The 21489-nt window shown below is 40.4% G+C and overlaps 1 non-coding gene across 1 annotated transcript; it reads left to right on the top strand.

Annotated features, from left to right (window-relative positions):
* Positions 1-1969: 1969 nt before the first annotated feature.
* LOC148580204 (small nucleolar RNA R71) lies at positions 1970-2073 on the top strand. The gene has a single exon (XR_015896451.1). It is a non-coding gene; the product is annotated as a small nucleolar RNA R71 (small nucleolar RNA).
* The last annotated feature ends 19416 nt before the right edge of the window (positions 2074-21489 follow it).

The raw sequence follows: 21489 nt of genomic DNA, 5'->3' as shown, positions 1-21489 counted from the left end.
GGCGTCCTTATGCTTCAGCAATACTTGGAGTAGTTCATCCTCTTGATCTTGACTGAGGGATGAGTTTATGATTACCGGGTAGCTTTCATTTTTTCCTAGGTATGCGTATTTGAGTGTGGGTGGCAGTGCTTTGAGCTCAAGTTTGGGTGCCTCTATCTTTTCATCCTCTTCTTTTGGTGCATCTTGTATGCCAATCTCTATTGTTGCAACCGCTTCACTTGATGTATACTCCTCCTCTATTAACCTTTCGGGCTCTTCCTCTTCAAAATTCTCCTGCGCTTCCTCTTCAAGTGAGTCCAACCTCATACATTCCCCCAATTGTTCTGGTGGGTAACTCATGGCCTTGAACACATTGAATGTCATCTTTTCATTGTGTAATCTCAAGGTGAGATCACCTTTTTGGACATCAATGACAGCTCCAGCAGTGGCCAAGAATAGCCTTCCCAGGATGATGGAGGTCTTGACTTCCTCCTGCATGTCCAGTACTACAAAATCTGCCGGGAATATGAAGTCTCCCACTTTCACCAGCAGATCTTCTACTACGCCATGAGGGAATTTGAACGATCGGTCTGCCAGTTGTAAAGCCATTTTTATTGTTTTAGCCTCCTCGATTTTCATCTTCCTCATCATAGCCACTGACATCAAATTGATGCTAGCTCCTAAGTCACAAAGAGCCTTCTCCACTATGATTTCCCCTATAATACAAGGAATCTGAAAACTCCCGGGATCCTTCAATTTCTGGGGCAGTTTGTGCTGAATGATAGCACTACATTCTTCAGTTAATATCACAGTCTCGTTGTTCTTCCAGCTTCTCTTCTTAGTCATGAGCTCCTTTAAGAACTTGGCATAGAGTGGCATTTGTTCTATCGGTTCAGCAAAGGGTATGTTGATTTGCAGTTTCTTGAAGATTTCCAAAAATCTCGAAAACTGGTTGTCGTCCCCCTTCTTCTTTAATTGCTGAGGGTATGGGACTCTTGGGACATCTGGTTTCAGCACTCCTTCCCCTTTTAGTGAACTCAAAGTGGGAACTCGAGCTTCATCCTGCTCTTCTTCCTCTTTATTTGAGTCATTTTCTTGTGGTTTCTGGGGGGTTTCCTTCAGTTCCTTCCCACTCTGAAGGGTGATAGCCTGACATTCCTCCCTTTAGGTTGAAGTAATATTGCTGCGAAGGTTGTGGCTGGGGATTTGCTTGAACAAGTAGCCAATTTGTGTTTCAAGTTTCTTGATGGCAGCATCCTGATTCTGCATATTGGACATCACTTCTTCTCGGAATGCTTTACTGTCTTGAATCTCTTTGCCTATGCCTTCAAGTAGATTCTCAATCCTTGAGAGTCTGTCATCAAATGATGGTAGATGGGGATTAGAGGTGGAAGGATGAGGAGGGTTATTTTGGCCTTGGTAAAGGTTTTTAGAGGGTTGGTTATGTGGGTGCTGATATGGTCTAGATGTGAAATGTTGGTGGGCTGCATTGTTGTTGGGATTTGAACGTCTTTGATCTAGGCCTTGGTCTTGTTGATTTTCCCACCCAAAGTTTGGGTGATTCCTCCATCCAGGGTTATAGGTCTTAGAGTATGGATCATGGTTTTGCCTAGGTGAATTCCCAATGTAGTTGGCTTGCTCCTGACTACCCTCTGCTTCTTCATTCACTCCTTCTTGGGTTGTTGATGAAGTAGTGATTGCTGCTACTTGGTTCCTCTCCATCTTCTTGGTGAGGTCAGCCAGCTGCTGGGTAATGAGCTTGTTTTGGGCCAGCAGAGCATCTACATTGTTTAGCTCCATTACTCCTCTAGTGTTGCCTCTTTCAGAAGCATAGAAATAGTCATTCTCTGCTACTGTTTCAATGACATCTATGGCTTCCTCAATGGTCTTCTTCTTGTTCAAAGATCATCCGGATGAATGGTCTACGGCCTTCTTTGATTCATATGACAGGCCTTCATAGAAAATGTGCAGCTGCACCCATTCGTTGAACATGTCAGGTGGACACCTCCTTGTCAGGTCCTTAAACCTCTCCCATGCTTCATAAAGAGTCTCACCATCTTGTTGCCTGAAAGTTTGGACCTCAGCTCTCAGCCTATTGATTCATTGAGGGGGGTAGAATCTTGCTAAGAATTTGTTCACTACATCTTCCCAAGTTGTCAAGCTCTCCTTCGGGAAAGACTCCAGCCATTTGGCTGCCTTATCCTTGAGTGAGAATGGAAATAGAAGTAGTCTATAGGCGTCAGGATGAACACCATTAGACTTCACTGTGTCACAAATTCTCAGGAAGGTGGTTAGATGTTGATTGGGGTCTTCTTGGACACTTCCTCCGAACGAACAGTTGTTCTGAACAAGGGTGATGAGCTGTGGTTTTAGTTCAAAATTGTTGGCATGGATGGTTAGATTTTGAATGCTACTTCCACAGTTTTCTGGGTTTTGATTGATGTAAGAGCCCAAAACTCTTCTATCCTCCCCAGCATGATTTGCTCGACCTCCTCCGCCATGGTTGTGAGCCTCTTCCTCACGATGGTCTTCCATGTTTTCTTCAATGTTTGGTTCAAAGTATTCCTCCTCTTCCTCAGCACCAACCACTCTTTTTCCTCTTGCTTCCCTCCTTAATCTAAAAAAGGTTCTCTCAGGTTCAGAATCAAAGGAAGTTAAAGCCCCGCTTCTTCTCCCTGTCATACAACCAACAAAGCACAAGCAAGGAAAATAAATGCAGAAAGTATTCTGTTAGAATTACTGTTAGTGTGAGTGATGCAATATATCAAACAGTTAGTGGGTTAGTGAACTGAATTGTAAATAACAAAAAGAAACGAAAAAGTAGGGGGAAGGGAAGAAATTAACTAAAACTGAAAGTAAATTACTCAAACAAAAAATTAAATCAAACAAAACAAAAATTCTCAATCTAGTTATCTTCCAATTTAATCATTGTTGATGCACAATCAATCCCCGGCAACGGCGCATTAAACTTGATGCACGAAAAACTTGTCTCGTGACAAATTTCCTTCGGCAAGTGTACCGAATTCGTCGTCAAGTAAAAACTCACAATAGAGTGAGGTCGAATCCCACAGAGATTGATTGATCAAGCAACTTTAATTAGAGGAATGTTCTAGTTGAGCAAATCAGTATTTGAGTTGAGAATTGTAGAAAATAAAATGGCGGGAAGGTAAATAACAGAAGAAGTAAATGCTAGAAATAAAGAGCTGAAAGTAAATGACGGAAAGCAACTTGCAGAATTGTAAATGGGAATGGGGTAATTGCTCATAAAAGTAAATGACAGAAATTAAAGAGAATGGGTAAGATCAGAAATGGGGAGTTCATTGGGTTCAGGAGATGTTGCATTCTCCGGATCAATTTCATTTTCATCTCTTCCTCAATCAATGCATTTATTGATCTCCTTGGAAATCTTAAGTGATCGAATTACATATCCTTGTAATTCAATCTCTCAAATCTTGATCAATAACCAATTCCTTGGTTAATTGCTCATGAGAAGAGATGAAGTATGGTCACTGATTATACCACATGCATTTCCCAAATCAAGTATTGAGAGGATTATAGTCACATATCCAACCAAACCCAATTTGGTCCAGCATGAGAAAGCATTTCTAGCATGATCTCTTCATTCCTCTTTCAAGGTTCAGAAGAGATCCAAGTTTAAATAGCTTCTTTTCCAAGATAACTATTCAATTGGATGAAGATCGAAAGCTTTCAAGTAAAATCAAGAAAACAGATAGAAGAAGAATAATGAAAACTAGTATTGATCCATCAAATTACAACAGAGCTCCCTAACCCAATGAAAGGGGGTTTAGTTGTTCATAGCTCTGGAAAATAAAAGCAAAGATGGAGAATACATGATGAAAACAAAACTAGAAGTGCAGAGAATGGTAAAATACAGAGAGTAGTTCTCCCAATTTCCAATCCTCCCCTCTTTATCAATTCAAAGCTACTCCTATATATACTACTCTTTTGATCTTCTAGTTGGCTCTCCAAGTCTTGGGTATGGGCCTTTGGATCTTGAGTTTGAAGCAGTTATCTTCTTCATTGGGCTTAGCTTTACTTGCAGAGAGAAAGTGTGAAGTGCGCAGGGACTTTAGCTCAGGACGTTAGTGGTGTTAACGTTAAGTGAAAATGTGGGTTTGAGAACGTTAGTGACAATCACCTTTTTCACTAACGTTCCTTACCCAAGTTAGAGCCACATTAACCTCAACGTTAGTGGCACAAACGTTGCCACTAACGTTGCCTCTTGGTCCTTCGCACACGTTATTGGGACTTACCTTTCCCAATAATGTTGAGAAGCCTCCCCCTTTCTTACGTTAGAGTCCACGTTAACTTAGTTAACGTGGCTCTTAACGTTAGCTTGCCAACCTTCGAGAACGTTAGTAACACTTACCTTTGTCACTAACGTTTCAATGTGCCCCTATCTCCCACGTTAGAGTCCACGTTAACTAGGTTAACGTGGCCTCTAACGTAGCAATGCTAGCCATCTCCAACGTTAGTGACAAAGGTGAATGTCACTAACGTTGGCTCATCATCTCTCTTCTTCACGTTAGCTTCCACGTTAACTAAGTTAACGTGGGAGTTAACGTGGCTCATTGTGGCTTGTGTGGTTCATTCCAACGTTAGTGATAAAGTTAGGTGTCACTAACGTTGGTGATCATATACTTTCTCCACGTTGGCTTCCACGTTAACTAAGTTAACGTGGAAGTTAACGTGGCTTGTGGAGGCTTGGCCAACGTTAGTGACAAAGGTGAATGTCACTAGCGTTGGCTTCTCTTTTTCTTCTTAACGTTAGAAGCCACGTTAACTAAGTTAACGTGGCAACTAACGTGGCCACTTATGAGCTTGGCCCAACGTTAGTGACAAAGGTAAGTGTCACTAACGTTGGCTCCATTTTCTTTCCTTCACGTTAGAGTTCACGTTAACATAGTTAATATGACTCTTAACGTGGGCTATGATGGCTTCGAGGACATTATTGGCGATTACTTTTCTCATTAACTTTGCAAGCTAGCTCCCATTCCTACGTTAGAAGTCACGTTAGTGAGACTAACGTGGCTGCTAACGTGGTTCTTCCTTGCTTCCTTTGTCCTGAAATCAAGTAATAAAGTGCATCAAAGTTCTAGTCCAAGTCATGGGAAATGCACATCCAATTTGTCATTAATTTCATGCAAAATCCTCATGAAATCAGGTAAAGTTCACAATGTATGCTTGAATCAAGATGTAAGTGAATATCTACCCAAAACTAGCTTATTTTCTAAGGAAATGCATGAAACTACCTTAAAAACATAACAGTAAAGAAAAGGTCAGTGAAACTGGCCAAAATGCCCTGGCATCAATGCCAACCCACTACTAATCTAATTAGCAGGTAGGTTAGGACTTATGAGTTGTTGTGATCAAAGCCATTTGACGTACTTCAAGTCTAGGAGTAGATATTACGTACTTAAGACTTTTGGAAGTAGACTTAATGAGCTTGGTTCCTCATAATTGTCAAGATATGGTTGTTAGACAAGGATGGTGACCCCAATTCCCATGCCTAGCCAAGAGTTGCTTTTATTATTCATATTTGAAAACCAAATTTCTTAACTATTTGCCTTAGTTATAGTTACTTGTTTGGTTTATAATAGAATTAAGTGGAATGTTACTTGTTCATTGGAATTGCTCATGTTTCGCTTAGTTAATTGAATTAATTTGTTGCAATTTAAGATTACTTGCTTGTTAAGATTCCCATTTATTTTCATGCTCATAACTCACAACCCCGGATTTCTAACCAATGTTGAAGCACATGTTTGCCCATTCCTTGTGAGACGACCCGAGGTTTGAATACTTCGGTTATTTCTATTGGGGTTGAACTTGTGATAACCAAATCCCTCTTCTAAATTTGACACCCGAGGATTGTTGTTGGTAGAGCTATACTTTCAACGCGATCTTATTGAAAAAAATCTTTACCAATACACCCTTGGGGGACTCGGTCACTTTTCTACTGTCTTCTTCTTCACGCACGCAGGTCTCCTTCCATGGCAAGCTGTATGTTGGCGGATCACCGCTGTCAATGGCTACCAGCCGTCCTCTCAGTGAAAAGGGTCTATGTACATGGCTAATCATCTGTCGGTTCTCACTAATGTTGGAATAGGATCCATTGATCCTTTTGCACACTGTCACTGCGCCCAGCATTCATGAGTTTGAAGTTCATCACAGTCATCCCTTCCCAGATCCTACTCGGAATACCACAGACAAGGTTTAGACTTTCCGGATCTTAGGAATGCTGTCAATTGATTCTAGCTTATACCACGAAGACTCTAATCTCACGGATTTGAATGCTCTGTTGTCAGGAGAGGCAGTCAAACTCGTGAACCAGGAAACTAATAGATATATATTCAATCTAAGGTAGAACGGAAGTGGTTGTCAGACATGCGTTCGTAGGTTGAGAATGGTGATGAGTGTCACGGATCATCACATTCATCATGTTGAAGTACGAATGAATATCTTAGAATAGAAACAAGCGTGATTGAATGAGAAATAGTAGTAATTGAATTAATGCATCGAGACACAGCAGAGCTCCTCACCCCAACCATGGGGTTTAGAGACTCATGCCGTAGAAGATACAAAATTTAGATGTGAAATATCATGAGGTACAAAATAAATCTCTAAAAGTAGCTTTTATACTAAACTAGTGACCTAGGTTTACAGAAAATGAGTAAACTAAGATAGATAATGCAGAAATCCACTTCGGGGCCCACTTGGTGTGTGCTTGGGCTGAGCATTGAAGCTTCCATGTGTAGAGACTTTTCTTGGAGTTAAACGCCAGGTTGCTGTCTGTTTCTGGCGTTTAACTCCTGTTTTTATGCCAGTTCTAGCGTTTAACGCCAGAATAGGCTAGAGACTTGGCGTTAAACGCCAATTTTCGTGATCTCAACCCGGAAAAAGTATGGACTATTATATATTTCTGGAAAGCCCAGGATGTCTACTTTCCAACGAAATTGAAAGTGTGCCAATTGGGCTTCTGTAGCTCCAGATAATCCATTTCTAGTGCAGGGAGGTCAGAATCCAACAGCATTTGCAGTCCTTTTTCAGCCTCTGAATCAGATTTTTGCTCAGGTCCCTCAATTTCAGCCAGAAAGTACCTGAAATCACCCAAAAAGACACAAAATCATAGTAAAGTCCAGAAATGTATTTTTTGCATAAAAACTAATAAAAATATACTAAAAAGTAGCTAGATCCTACTAAAAACTATATGAAAATACCCCCAAAAAGCGTATAAAATATCCGCTCATCAGGTCTGCAAGGGTATTCTTATAATTATATTATTTTTTTAAATTAGCGACGGATTTAGCAACCATTACCTTAGTGACTGAATTGGCGACCAAACAATTTTTTTATCCTATTTTTTTATCAGTTACAAAATTTGTCGCTAAATTAAAAAATAGCAACCAATTTTGTGACTAAGAATCCTAAAGATGTTACTTTGCTTTTTTTGGTTGCTAATTCAGTTGCTAAATTAAAAAATAGTAACCGATTTAGTGACCAACTTTATTCTGGTTGTATAATAAATTTATCGGTTGCTAATTCGGTTGCTATTAGTGACCGATGTTGTTGGTCGTTAAAATCGATCGCTTTCTTAACAATTAGCAACCGCTTTAGTGACCATTGCCTTACCGACCGAATTAGCGACCAAACAAATTTTCACCTTATTTCTCCATTGGTTGTAAAATCAGTCGCTAAATTTAAAATTGCGACCGATTTTGTGAGCGAAAATTCCAAAGTGATTTCTTCTCTTGTTTTGGTTGCTCAAGTCACTAAAATAAAAAATAGCAACCGATTTAGCGACCAACTTTATTCTGGTTGTATAATAAACTTATCGGTCGCTAATTCGGTTGCTATTAGTGATCGATTTTGTGGGTCGCTAAAATTGGTCACTGAATATAATTTAGCGACCGATTTAGCAACCAATTTTTTTGTCCTAGAAATTCTATATCGGTCACTAAATTGGTCGCTATTTGTAACCAATTTTTTCAGTCGCTAAAATCAGTCGCTATTCTGATAATTTTTCGTAGTGACACCTATTTTCTCCAAGTCAGCGTCTTAGAGGGACAAAGTAAAATATATACATGGCGGAGAATCTATTTATAATATGTACATAAACAGAATACGAACTCTAAATCCCAAAAGAGTTCTTTGCTCCCAAAGAATTTCCAGAATGCTCAGTGAGTTGCCTTCTGATCTGCACTTGAAAAACAGTAATATATGAATGAAATGAGACCGTGGGGGTTCTCATTATGTTAAAGGTGCCCGCATAGTTAATATAGAAGGTTCCGGGAAAGCCAGAGGTAATCCTAGAACTTCGAAACTCAGATTTAAACTTAAGATCAAACTAAACCAAAAATTAGGTAAAACTATCTAAAGAATTCAAGTTCTAATCTAACTTCAACCTAATATTTTACTTTCTGTCTTCTTCCAGTGCTCTAAACATCAATGGAACTACTCTCAGTGTCTCCTCCGCCAGCATGAGGAATCTCTCAATTGCAAACACATATAAAACAAACAAGGAAAGCACAAGTATGGATAACAGATACAGCAAGTACAACAAGTAGAAGATAAGCAGAGATAAAGCAGTTAAGCAAACCAAAGCAATGCACACTCAAACAAAACATACAAATGCATACGATGTATGCCTATCCTAGTGGCCGAGAGCTCATGTGTCTGTTATTTTTCCAGAACCCGACACACCTAGTAGCTAACCTGAATATCGTCTCTCTGACATGCTCCACACTCTTGGGATATAGTACCCGTCACACTCTTGGCATATTGTGTCTGCCACACTCATCGAATATGGTGCCCGCTACTTTTCCCAGGATAAAGTGCTCCCAAACTCTTAGGATATAACACCTGTGATGAGTCCATATTTGATGGTATATTCTGACACAATTTGGATGGATTCCAGCACATGAACTTGCACTTAAGCACCAAAATAGCATACTTTTGTGTTTGATCCCTAGTTTGATCTTAAATGTAAAAACATGCAATTTTGTGCTTTAATAGAGCAATTTAATCCTACCTTTGTGCCATTCGATACCGTGATGTGATTTGTGAGTGATTTCAGGCCTTGAAGGCAAGAATGGAAGGATAAAAGTGGAAGAAAGCATGTGCAAGGGAGAAAAACATGAAGAAAACAAGGAAAAGCACACACAGCGAAGTGTGCATACGCACAGCCTTACGTGCGCGTGCACAGACAAAAATTTTCATGTGTGCGTACGTACAGGTCGATTTTCAGCCGCATGTGCGGACACACGCGTCTGTGTGTCCGCACAAGTCCCAATGTGATTTCATTAATGAAACACGTGACTTGCATTTTCTGAGACCTTTTGGGCCATTTTGGAAGGATGGAAGGCTGAAATGGAAGGATATATAAAGGCGATATCAACACATTTGAAGGCATTAGGTTTTAGTTTAGTTTTCTTAGTATTAGCAAGCTTCCATAGGAGTAGGAGTAGGAGTAGTGTAGCTTTTCTCTCTTAGGGTTTATCAATCTCCATTGTAGCATTTTATAGCAAACTTTGATCATTCATTTTACTTCATCAATTGTAAGTACTCTCAATTTCCTCTTTAATTCAAGCACTTTTACTTCCATTTCCTTTTGGTTCAAGTTACTTTGTTCATATTGCAATTTTGTGTTTCTTGAAGTTTTGATTGATGAATTTTATGTTTCATGCTCTCTTTATGTTTGATTGCTTGTTTATGTTTGGTTTTGTTGATAATTGGTTATAGTTTTCCAATTTCCTTTACAATTTCTCATGCTTTACTTTTATGCACACAAGGTGGTTGTGAAAATGCCAACTCTAGATTTTGAGTAGATTTTTTCACCTTGGCTTGTGGTTTGAGTTAATAGGATACTAGAGTCATAATGTCCGACATTTAGTGGTAATTCTTGGATAGTTAGTTGATTCTTGTTTCCATTGAAGCTAGCCTTTTATCAACTAGTTTGATAAGTTAGTTAGGACTTATAGATTAAGGTCAATTATGCTTGCTTGGCTTACTCCTCGATGGTTGGGGTTGACTAGGCGAGATTGACTCATGATAATTACCATAGTTGTGGTTATGGCGATGATAGGATTCCTTGGATTCTCACTCCCAAGTCAAGGCTCTTTATTTGCATTATCACTAAGTTTTGATCCTATTTACCTTTATTTGCATTAATTACAATTTTGAGCATTCCTTAGTTCTTTTATTGCTTAGTTCTTTTAATCTTTCATTTCTTGCTTGAAAACCCCCATTTTCCTCACAACCGAAAGAGAAAACATTTCATTTGCATTCCTAGGGAGAACGACCCGAGGTTTAATTACTCTCAATTTAGATTAGAAATTGTAAACTTTGATCGAGCATTACTAGTTGGTTGATAGCTATACTTGCAACGAGGTTATTTCTCCTTTACCGAGAAGGAATTATTAACCGATGAATTTGCTCGCATCAAAGTTTTTGGCGCCGTTGCTGGGGATGCAAACGGTGTTATATCTTTTGGTTGTTGTGAATATGTTAATAGTGTAAATAGCACTTTTTGTTTGCTTGTTTGCTTTTGTTAATAGGTTTTTGTTTATATTTCCGTAATGACTTTTTCACATTATCACCATAATGCACCCCAATGGAACCCAAACACATACCTTTATAATTACCAATCTTACACACCATCACCTCACTACATACAAAACCCTTACCCTCATGAGTTTGACTGTCAACCTTCATCATCACATATGGATCAAGCCACATAAGAAGTACTTTTCATGCTTATTCAAGAACAACAAGAGTTCCGGAAGAAGTAAGAGCAAGTCATGTCCACTTTAGCAAAAGCTTTGGATTATTTAGCTTCACTGCGTTCATGCCAAAAGCTAGAAATTCGAGTGGATGAAGGTGCAAAACCAAGTGAAAAGAGTGGAGTGAGCGAAGAATTGAAAAATCAAGAAGAAGACACCAAGTCACAACATGAAGTGCAAAAGGAGATAAATGAAGAATTGGTAGAAATTGATCAAGAGGATTCCATCCTTCGAGATTTTTGTCCAACTTGGGTAATTCCTTCTATGACCTTCATGAACCTCTACCATTAGATTTGGAAAGAGATGTTGACGTGAATTTCACACAACCTCCGATCTTTGACTTGAGTGATGGTGAAGAAGATTCAAAAGAGGTTAAGGAAGATTCCATTTCTCAAGAAGTGAAGACTTCTCTAACAAGCTTCTTAGACCCAAATTAATATGCCATTTTGGAAACACATGATCAACTTTGGAACCTTTTTAGAGTAGTGGATGGTGCAGAAAGGAATGTTAATTGGCAAAGGATGGAAGCATAAGCCGCCCTAACAAGGATCTCCTCACCAAGTCCAACTTAGGACTATAAACCAAAGTGCTAGGTGGGAGACACCCCACCATGGTAATATCCTTCTAACCCTCTCTCTTTTAGCTTTTGTTTCATGAATAATTGGTTGTTTTATTTTGATGCTTGCTAAGTAACTTTAGTAAAATACTGTGTTTTGGGAGTTTTGTGATGATTTGGGACTTGAAAACCTGTTTTGGATGTCAAGATTGATGCCCTAGAGGCATAATTTTTGTTGCAGAAACAGAGACATGTGCGTCCGCACAGCCCCCTGTTTCCTAGTCCTTGTGCGTCCGCACAACCCTAAACACTTCCTCTGGTTGTGGCGGTCGCATTTTTCGTGCGTCTGCGCACCAACCCTCTTTTCCCTCTGTGCGGCCGCACACCTTGCGTGCATCCGCACACTTCGCCACCTTAAAAAAAAAACGTGCGAGTGCTCACCCCTTGTGCGCCTGAACAGCATGAACAAATCCCTCTGTTCGTAGCGTCCGCACCTCTTGTGCGATCGCACCCCACCCCTTTTCTCTCTTCTGTGCGTCCACACACCTTTGTGCGCCCGCACAAACTACTTTACATCTTCTGTTCGTAGCATCCGCACGCCTCTGTGCGTGCGCATTCCTCCTTCTTTCGTCCCTGTGTTCGTACGCACACAACCTCGTGTGTCCACGTAGGTCAATTTTCGAACGTTAATTCAAAAAGACCAGGGGCTCGCGCTTCATTTCCTTACCTTACCCCAAACCCTTCCGCTCTTTCCTCTGAACACTGATGCGGGTGCATCATTGCCTATTTTTTTTATAGTTATTTAAGTAGGTTTTAGTTAGTTTTCATACAAATTTTGCCAATAAATGAGTAATAGCATGAAAAATCTCTTCATGAAACAAAATCTCAAGCATAGGTGAATTTTACGTAATATACAAGATAAATATGATAAAATAGATCACACTAAGTGAATTTTTGATTTTGAGTATTATTAGCACACTTAGTATATAAAGATCATTTTGTATGTTACCTTGATGCACTTTGTTTGTTTGATTTCAGGCCAAAAGAAGCAGAGAAGAGCCACGTTAGTGGCTACGTTAGTTCTACTAACGTGGGCACTAACGTGGATGGAAGGAAAGTTTGGAACGTTAGTGGAAACTTTAATGGCATTAACTTTGAAGAAGGAGCAGCGTTATTGGCAAAAGTGAGTGCCAATAATGCTAGCACAGCAAAGGAAGACCCACGTTAATGGCCACGTTAGTTACACTAACGTGGGCATTAACGTGGGCAAAATCTCAACTGGCAGCCTGACCATGCCTTCTTCAAACAAGAATAACTTGAGCCACAAAACTCCAAATGAGATGATTTTAGTGGCATTGGAAAGTAGGATTCCAAAGCTTTCCAAGCATATATGGCACTACATGGTGGAAACTAAATTTGAGGGAGAAAACCTGCCCCGAAACTGCAAAGATGAACATGGTATCAACCTGTAGTAAGGCCAGCAGACCTTTTCACGTTCCAAGAGGTGAAACTCGAGCTGTAGAGCACCAAATGATGCGCTTTCGAAGGCGTTGGAAAGTAGACATCCAGGGCTTTCCAACAATATATAATAGTATGGGGTGCACATTAAGTTTGAGCTCCAGAACCTGGCAATATTAATCCCCTGAACGCGGACGCTATTGGCACTCACTTTTTCCAATAATGTCAGCGACTATGCCAGCGACCTTGTCCACTTCAAAGGAGCATAACTTGAGTTACAGAGGTCCAATTGAGGTGATTCTAGTTGCGTTAAAAATCTGACATTCAGAGCTTTCCAGCGATATATAATACTCTATAGTGGGCATGAAATTGGAGTACAAACCAGAGGCATCTTTTAAGCCCCAAAACACCAACTGGGTAGCAAGTGTGATGTTAGCCACACTAACTTTAGCACTAACGCCACACTTGTAGCGTTAGTGTGGCTAAAGGCAGTAATAATGCCACGTCACCCTGGACCTCAATTTGATTCACTTCCCTCTCAAGTCCACTTCAAAGCTCAAGCAAGCAAGCCCACAATTGTCAACCAATCAAGGCCACAAGAAGCATCTAGAATAGTTAATTTTCATTTCATTGTAATTTGTTTTTAATTTCATTTTATTTTGTAATTTAGGAGAGCCTATAAAAAGGCCTTAGTTTCTACATTGAATAAAAGAGGGAAAGGGGGAAATTGAAGGAAGGGGGAGAGAGTGAAGACCAATTCGAACTTCTGTGAATTGGCACACTCCAAGGGGAGTGGGTCTTCGGACCCCTCCCCTCCTACACTCTTCTTCCTTTTCTCTTCTTTTCCTTTTCTTAGTAGTAGTTAAATTTTAGTTTGTATTTTCCATTTATGAACTTTGAAGTTTGAATTTTAGTATTAATCTTCATCTTTACTTTTCTGCACTTTATTTATTTTCAATTTTGGTAGAGCAATGATCAACTAACTCTTTTCATTGGGTTAGAGAGCTCTATTGTGATTCAATAGATTAATTGTAGTTCTTATTCTTCTTCTTCTTTCTTTTCTCTTGATTTTACTAGAGAGCTTTCGATCTTCATCCAATTGGGTAATTATCTCGGAAGAGAAATTACTCATACTTGGATTTCCTCTGAACCTTGGAAGAGGAATGAGGAAATCATGCTAGAAATGCTCTCTCACATTAGATTAGGTTGGGGGTTGGATGGATATTGTGACATTTAATCCTACCAATACTTTGATCTATGAATGTGTGATGCCAGGGCATTTTGGCTAGTTTCACTGACCTTTTCTTTATGGTTTTAAGGTAGTTTCATGCATTTTCTTAGGAAATAAGCAAGTTTTGGGTAAATAATCACTTACATCTTGATTCAAGCAAACATTGTGAATTTTACATGATTTCATGAGAATTATGCATGAATTAAAGGATAAATTGAATGATGCATATCTCATAACTTGGATCAGAGCTTTGATGCACTTTATTGCTTGATTTTAGGATAAAGGAAGCAAGGAAGAACCACGTTAGCAGCCATGTTAGTCTAGCTAACGTGACCACTAACGTGGAATGAAGGCTAGCTTGCAACGTTAATGAGAAAAGTGATTACCAATAACGCCTTCGTGAGCCATCATAGCCCATGTTAGTTGCCACATTAACTATGTTAACGTTGAAGCTAACGTGGAAGAGAAGTAGAACTCCAACGTTAGTGGTAAAAGTAAGTGCCACTAACATTCCAAAAGGGGCAATTGGCCACGTTAAGAGCCACGTTAACTTAGTTAATGTGAGCTCTAACGTGGAAGAAGAAGATAATGCCAACGTTAGTGACACACACCTTTGTCACTAACGTTGGACTAAGCCCATATTGGCTACGTTAAAAGCCACGTTAACCTAGTTAACGTGGACTCTAACGTGGAGGGAGCAAGAATCACCAACGTTAGTGACATTCACCTTTGTCACTAACGTTGGATTGAGCCACTATGAGCCACGTTAGTTGCCACGTTAATTACATTAACGTGGAAGCTAACGTGGAGAAGAGGGATGATGAGCCAACGTTAGTGACACTCACCTTTGTCACTAACGTTGGAGATGGCTATCAATACAACGTTAGAAGTCACGTTAACTAAGTTAACATGAACTCTAACATGGGAAGTAGGGGCGTTCTGAAGCGTTAGTGACAAAGGTAAGTGTCACTAACGCTCTCGAAGATTTGGCAAGCTTACGTCAAAGGCCACGTTAACTATTCTAACCTGAACTCTAACGTAGGGAGAAAGGGGTACTCTCAACGTTATTGAAAAAGGTAAACCACAGTAACGTTTGCGAAGGGCCAAGGGTCAATGTTAGTGGTCACGTTAGTGCCACTAACGTTGAAGTTAACGTGGACAACTTTGGGTTAGGAACGTTAGTGAAAAGGTGATTGTCACTAACGTTATCAACCCCACATTTTCACTTAACGTTAACACCACTAACGTCCTAAGCTAAAGTCCCTGCCTACTTCACACTTTCTCTGCAAGTAAAGCTGAGCCCACTGAAGAAGATAACTGCTTCAACTCAAGATCCAAAGGCCCATATCCAAGACTTGCAGAGCCAACTAGAAGATCAGAAGAGTAGTATAAATAGGGAGAGCTTGGAACTAGAAAAAGGAGCTTTTGGGCATTATTAGAATTACTCTCTGTATTTTACTTTCTCTGCACTTCTAGTTTAACTTTCAGAATGTACTCTCCATCTTTGCTTTGCATTCCCAGAGCTATGAACAACTAAACCCCTTTCATTGGGTTAGGGAGCTCTGTTGTAATTTGATGGATCAATAATAGTTTTCACAATCCTTCTTCTTTCTTTTCTCTTGATTTTACTAGAAAGCTTTCAATCTTCATCCAATTGAGTAGTTATCTTCGAAAAGAAGCTATTCATACTTGAATCTCTTCTGAACCTTGGAAAAGGGATGAAGAGATCATGCTAGAAATATTTTCTCATGTTGGACCAAATTGGGGTTTGGGCGGATATGGTGACATATAATTCTCCCAATACTTTGATTTGGAAATAGATGTGGTATAATCAGTGACCACACTTCATCTCTTCTCATGAGCAATTAGACCAAGGAATTGGCTATTGATCTGATTTGAGAGATTAAATTACCAAGGAATTGGAATTCAATCACTTAAGATTGCCAAGGAGATCAATGAATGCATTGATTGAGGAAAAGATGAAAATGAACTTGATCCGGAGAATGCAACATCTCCTAAGCCCAATGAATTCCCCATTTCTGATCTTACCCATTCTCTTTACTTATTGCCATTTACTTTCATGCTAAACTTCCCTTCCCCATTTAAGATTCTGCAATTTACTTCCCGTCATTTATTTTCTACTATTTACTTTCCCGCCATTTAATTTCTTGCAATTCTCAACTCACTTTCTGCTTAGCTCAACTAGAACATTCTTCCAATTATAGTTGCTTGACCAATCAATCCCTGTGGGATTCGACCTCACTCTACTCTGAGTTTTTACTTGACAGCAATTTGGTATACTTGCCGAAGGAAATTTGTTGAGAGACAAATTTCCGTGCATCAAGTTTATGGCGCCGTTGCCGGGGATTGATTTTGTATCAACAATGATTAAATTGGTGGATAACTAGATTGAGCATTTGTTTTTATTTTGTTTGATTTAAGTTCATTTGAGTAATTTACTTTCTGTTTAGCTATTTTCTTCCCTTTCCCCTACCCATTTTCTTAGTTGTTTACAATTCAGTCACTAACCCACTAACTGTTTGATATATTGCATCACTCACACTAACAGCATTTCTGTAGAAATTGCTGTCTACATCTATCTCTCTTGCTTTTGCTTTGTTGGTTGTATGACAGGTAGGAGAAGTGGGGCTTCAACTTCTTTTGATTCTGAACCTGAGAGGACCTTCCTTAGATTAAGGAAGGAAGCAAGAGGAAAGAGAGTAGTTGGTGCTGAGGAAGAGGAATAGTACTTTGAACCAGACATGGAGGAAAATATGGAGAACCATCATGAAGAAGAGGCTCACAACCATGGCAGAGAAGGTCCAGCGCATCAGGCTGGACAAGAGAGAAGAGTTCTGGGTTCTTACATCAACCCAAACCCAGGAAACTGTGGAAGTAGCATCCAAAGGCCAACCATACATGCCAACAACTTTGAACTAAAGCCACAACTCATCACCCTTGTTCAGAACAATTGTTCATTCGGAGGAAGTATCCAAGAAGACCCCAATCAACATCTAACCACCTTCCTGAGGATATGCGATACTGTGAAATCTAATGGTGTTCATCCTGACACCTATAGACTACTTCTTTTTCCCTTCTCACTCAAGGACAAAGCATCTAAATGGCTGGAATCCTTTCCAAAGGAGAGTTTAGCAACCTGGGAAGATGTGGTGAACAAGTTCTTGGCAAGATTCTATCCTCCTCAACGGATCAACAGGTTGAGAGCTGAGGTACAAACATTCAGGCAGCAGGATGGTGAGACTCTATATGAAGCATGGGAAAGGTTTAAAGACTTGACAAGAAGATGCCTGCCAGATATGTTCAATGAATGGGTGCAGTTGCACATCTTCTATGAAGGCCTTTCGTATGAATCAAAGAAGGTAGTAGACCACTCATCCGGGGATCTCTGAACAAGAAGAAGACCATTGAAGAAGCCATAGATGTCATTGAGACTGTAGCAGAGAATGACTACTTCTATGCTTCTGAAAGAGGCAATACTTGAGGAGTGATGGAGCTGAACAATGTGGATGCACTGCTAGGTCAAAACAAGATGATTACCAAGCAATTAGCTGACCTCACCAAGAAGATGGAGAGGAATCAAGTAGCAGCAATCACCACTTCAGCAGCAACCCAAGAAGGAGTGAATGAAGAAGTAGAGGGTGATCAGGAACAAGCCAACTACATTGGGAATTCACCTAGGCAGAACCATGACCCATACTCCAAAACGTATAATCCTGGTTGGAGGAACCACCCAAACTTTGGGTGGAGAAATAAACAAGACCAAGGCCAAGATCAGAGACGTCCCAACCCCAACAACACAGCTCACCAACATGCCATACAGAGACCATATCAGCACCCACCTAACAACCCTTTTCAACATCCATATCAAAACTAAACTAGCCATTCTCATCCCTCTAATCTCAACTCACCATCACCATTCGAGGATAGACTCTCAAAGATTGAGACCCTACTCGAGAGCATATGCAAGGAGATTCAAGACAGTAAGATGTTCCGAGAAGAGGTGCGATCCAACATGCAGAATCAAGAGGCTGCCATCAAGAAACTTGAGACACAAGTTGGTTACCTACTCCAGCAAACTCCTGTTCATAACCTTGGTAGCAACATTGAGCCAAACCCAAGGGAGGAGTGTCAAGCTATCACCCTCAGAATTAGTAAGGAGTTGAAGGAGACCTCCAAGAAACCACAAGAGGAGGACCCAACTGAAAGGAAGGAGGAACAAGAGGAAGTTCAAGTTCCCATCTCCAATTCGCGTAAAAGGGTAGAAGAACTGAAGCCATATGTTCCAAGAGTCCCATATCCTCAGCAATTGAGGAAAAAGGGGGATGACAGCCAATTCTCAAGGTTTCTAGAAATCTTCAAGAAACTACAGATTAACATAACCTTTGCTGAAGCAATAGAGCAAATGCCGCTCTATGCCAAGTTCTTGAAGGAATTGATGACCAAAAAGAGAAGTTGGAAGAACAACGAAACGGTGATACTAACCGAGGAATGTAGTGCCATCATTCAGCACAAGCTACCCCATAAATTGAAGGATCCTGGGAGCTTACAGATCCCCTGTATTATAGGAGAGATCACGGTGGAGAAGGCTCTGTGTGATTTAGGAGCCAGCATAAATTTGATGTCAGTAGCCATGATGAAAAAAATGAAAATTGAGGAGGCCAAGCCAACAAAAATGGCCCTACAACTGGCAGATCAATCATTCAAGTTTCCTCACGGTATAGTATAAGACTTGCTAGTGAAGGTAGGAGACTTTAACTTCCTAGCAGACTTTGTGGTGTTGGATATGAAGGAAGGAGCCAAAGCTTCTATCATTCTAGGCAGACCATTCCTAGCCACTGCTAGAGCTATCATTGATGTCCAGAAAGGTGAACTGACACTGAAGTTACACAATGAGAAGATGATATTCAATGTGTTCAAAGCCATGAGTTACCCACAAGAACCAATGGGAGAGTGCATGAGGTTGGATTCACTAGAAGATATAGCACAAGATACTCTCGAAGAAGAAGAATTTGAGGGGTTGACAGAAGAAGTGTCAGCTTCAAGTGAAGAGGTTACAGCAGCAGAGGTTCACATTCAAGGCACATTAGAAGGGAAGAGTGAAGGAAAGGAAGCACCTAAACTTGAACATAAAACACTACCACCCACCCTCAAATATGCATACTTAGGGGAGAATGAAAGTTACCCAGTGATCATTAACTCAGCCCTCAGCCACAGGCAAGAAGATGAACTACTCCAAGTGTTGCGAAAGCATAAGGATGCCATTGGATGGACCCTCGCTGACCTGAAAGGAATCAATTCGGCCATATGCATGCATAAGATATTGTTGGAAGATGATGCCAAACCATCCATTCAACCCCAAAGAAGGCTGAATCCAGTCATGAAGGAAGTGGTACAGAAAGAAGTTATGAAGCTATGGCAGGGAGGGGTAATCTACCCGATCTCAGACAGCCCCTGGGTCAGCCCCGTGCATGTTGTGCCAAAAAAGGGAGGAATCACTGTAGTCCCCAATGAGAAGAACGAACGGATCCCCACCAGGAGCGTCACAGGATGGCGGATGTGCATAGACTACAGAAAACTGAATGAAGCTACAAGAAAAGATCATTTCCCCCTTCCATTCATGGATCAGATGCTGGAAAGACATGCAGGACACACATATTACTGTTTTCTCGATGGTTATTCAGGATACAATCAAATAGTGGTTGATCCGAGAGACCAAGAGAAAACCTCATTCACATGCCCATATGGAGTGTTTGCCTACAGGCGCATGCCATTTGGGCTATGTAATGCACCTGCGACTTCTAACACTGCATGCTTTCTATCTTCTCAGATATGATAGAGAAATTCATTGAAGTTTTTATGGATGATTTCTCGGTATTTGGAGATTCCTTCCCTAGTTGCCTAAATCACCTGGCCCTGGTATTAAAAAGATGTCAAGAAACTAATTTGGTCTTAAACTGGGAGAAATGTCACTTTATGGTGACAGGAGGAATAGTTCTTGGCATTGAGGTGGACAGAGCCAAGGTGGAACTCATTGAAAAATTACCTCCACCAAGTGATGTCAGGGCAATTAGGAGTTTTCTAGGGCATGCTGGCTTTTACAGAAGGTTTATTAAAGATTTTTCAAAGATAGCCAAGCCCTTAAGCAATCTCCTTGCATCTGATACACCATTTATCTTTGATGAAAAGTGTATGCTGGCATTTGAAAACTTGAAAAAGAGGTTGTCTTCTGCCCCTATCATTTCCCCACCTGACTGGAACCTACCATTTGAACTGATGTGCGATGCATCTGATTTCGTAATTGGGACAGTGTTAGGACAGAGGAAAGATAACTTGGTCCATGTGATATATTATGCCAGCAAAGTCCTCAATGATACCCAAAGAAACTATACCACTACTGAAAAGGAGTTGCTGGCAATAGTTTTTGCATTTGACAAGTTTAGATCATACCTCATTGGTGCCAAAGTGATTGTCTTCACAGATCACACAGCACTTAAATATTTGTTTGCCAAGCAAGAATCAAAACCAAGACTAATAAGATGGATCTTATTGTTGCAGGAATTCAATATTGAAATCAAAGACAAGAAAGGAGTGGAGAACAAGGTAGCAGATCACCTATCCATAATCCCTCATGATAAAGGAGGAACACATGATACAAATGTAAATGAGTTCTTCCCAGATGAGCAGTTAATGACGATTCACAGAGCACCCTAGTTTGCAGATATTGCCAATTTTAAGGCAACTGGGGCTTTACATCCAGACATCAACAAACACCAGAAAAGAAAGCTCATCAATGATGCAAAGTATTTTATCTGAGATGAACCATATCTCTTCAAGAAGTTTTCAGATGGAATTTTGAGAAGATGTGTCTCAGAAGAAGAGGGACGAGAGGTCTTGTGGAACTGCCACAGCTCATGCTATGGAGCCCATTTTGGAGAGGACAGAACTGCAGCCAAGGTATTACAAAGCGGATTCTTTTGGCCTACCCTTTTCAAGGATGCCAAAGAACTGGTAAAGAATTGCAATGAATGTCAAAGAGCTGGAAACTTACCCAAAAGAAATGAGATGCCACAAAATTTCATCTTAGAACTGGAACTGTTTGATGTGTGGGGAATCGATTTCATGGGACCTTTCCCAACCTCATATTCAAACAAGTACATCTTGGTAGCAGTGGATTACGTTTCCAAGTGGGTAGAGGCTATTGCAACCCCAACGAATGATAACAAGGTGGTCATGAACTTCCTCAGAAAGAATATCTTTAGCCGGTTCGGAGTCCCACGAGCACTCATCAGTGATGGAGGGAGCCATTTTTGTAACAAACCACTAGAAGCTCTCCTCCAACGATACGAAGTGAAACACAAGATTTCCATGCCTTACCACCCCCAAACAAGTGGGCAAACTGAGATATCTAACAGAGAGCTAAAAAGGATTCTGGAAAAGACTGTGGG

This window comes from Arachis ipaensis, chromosome B10, assembly GCF_059453495.1.
Source record: "Arachis ipaensis isolate K30076 ecotype BB chromosome B10, ASM5945349v1, whole genome shotgun sequence".
NCBI lineage: Eukaryota > Viridiplantae > Streptophyta > Magnoliopsida > Fabales > Fabaceae > Arachis > Arachis ipaensis.
The sequence above is the reverse complement of the archived record's forward strand: the minus strand, read 5'-3'. Positions and strand labels throughout refer to the sequence as shown.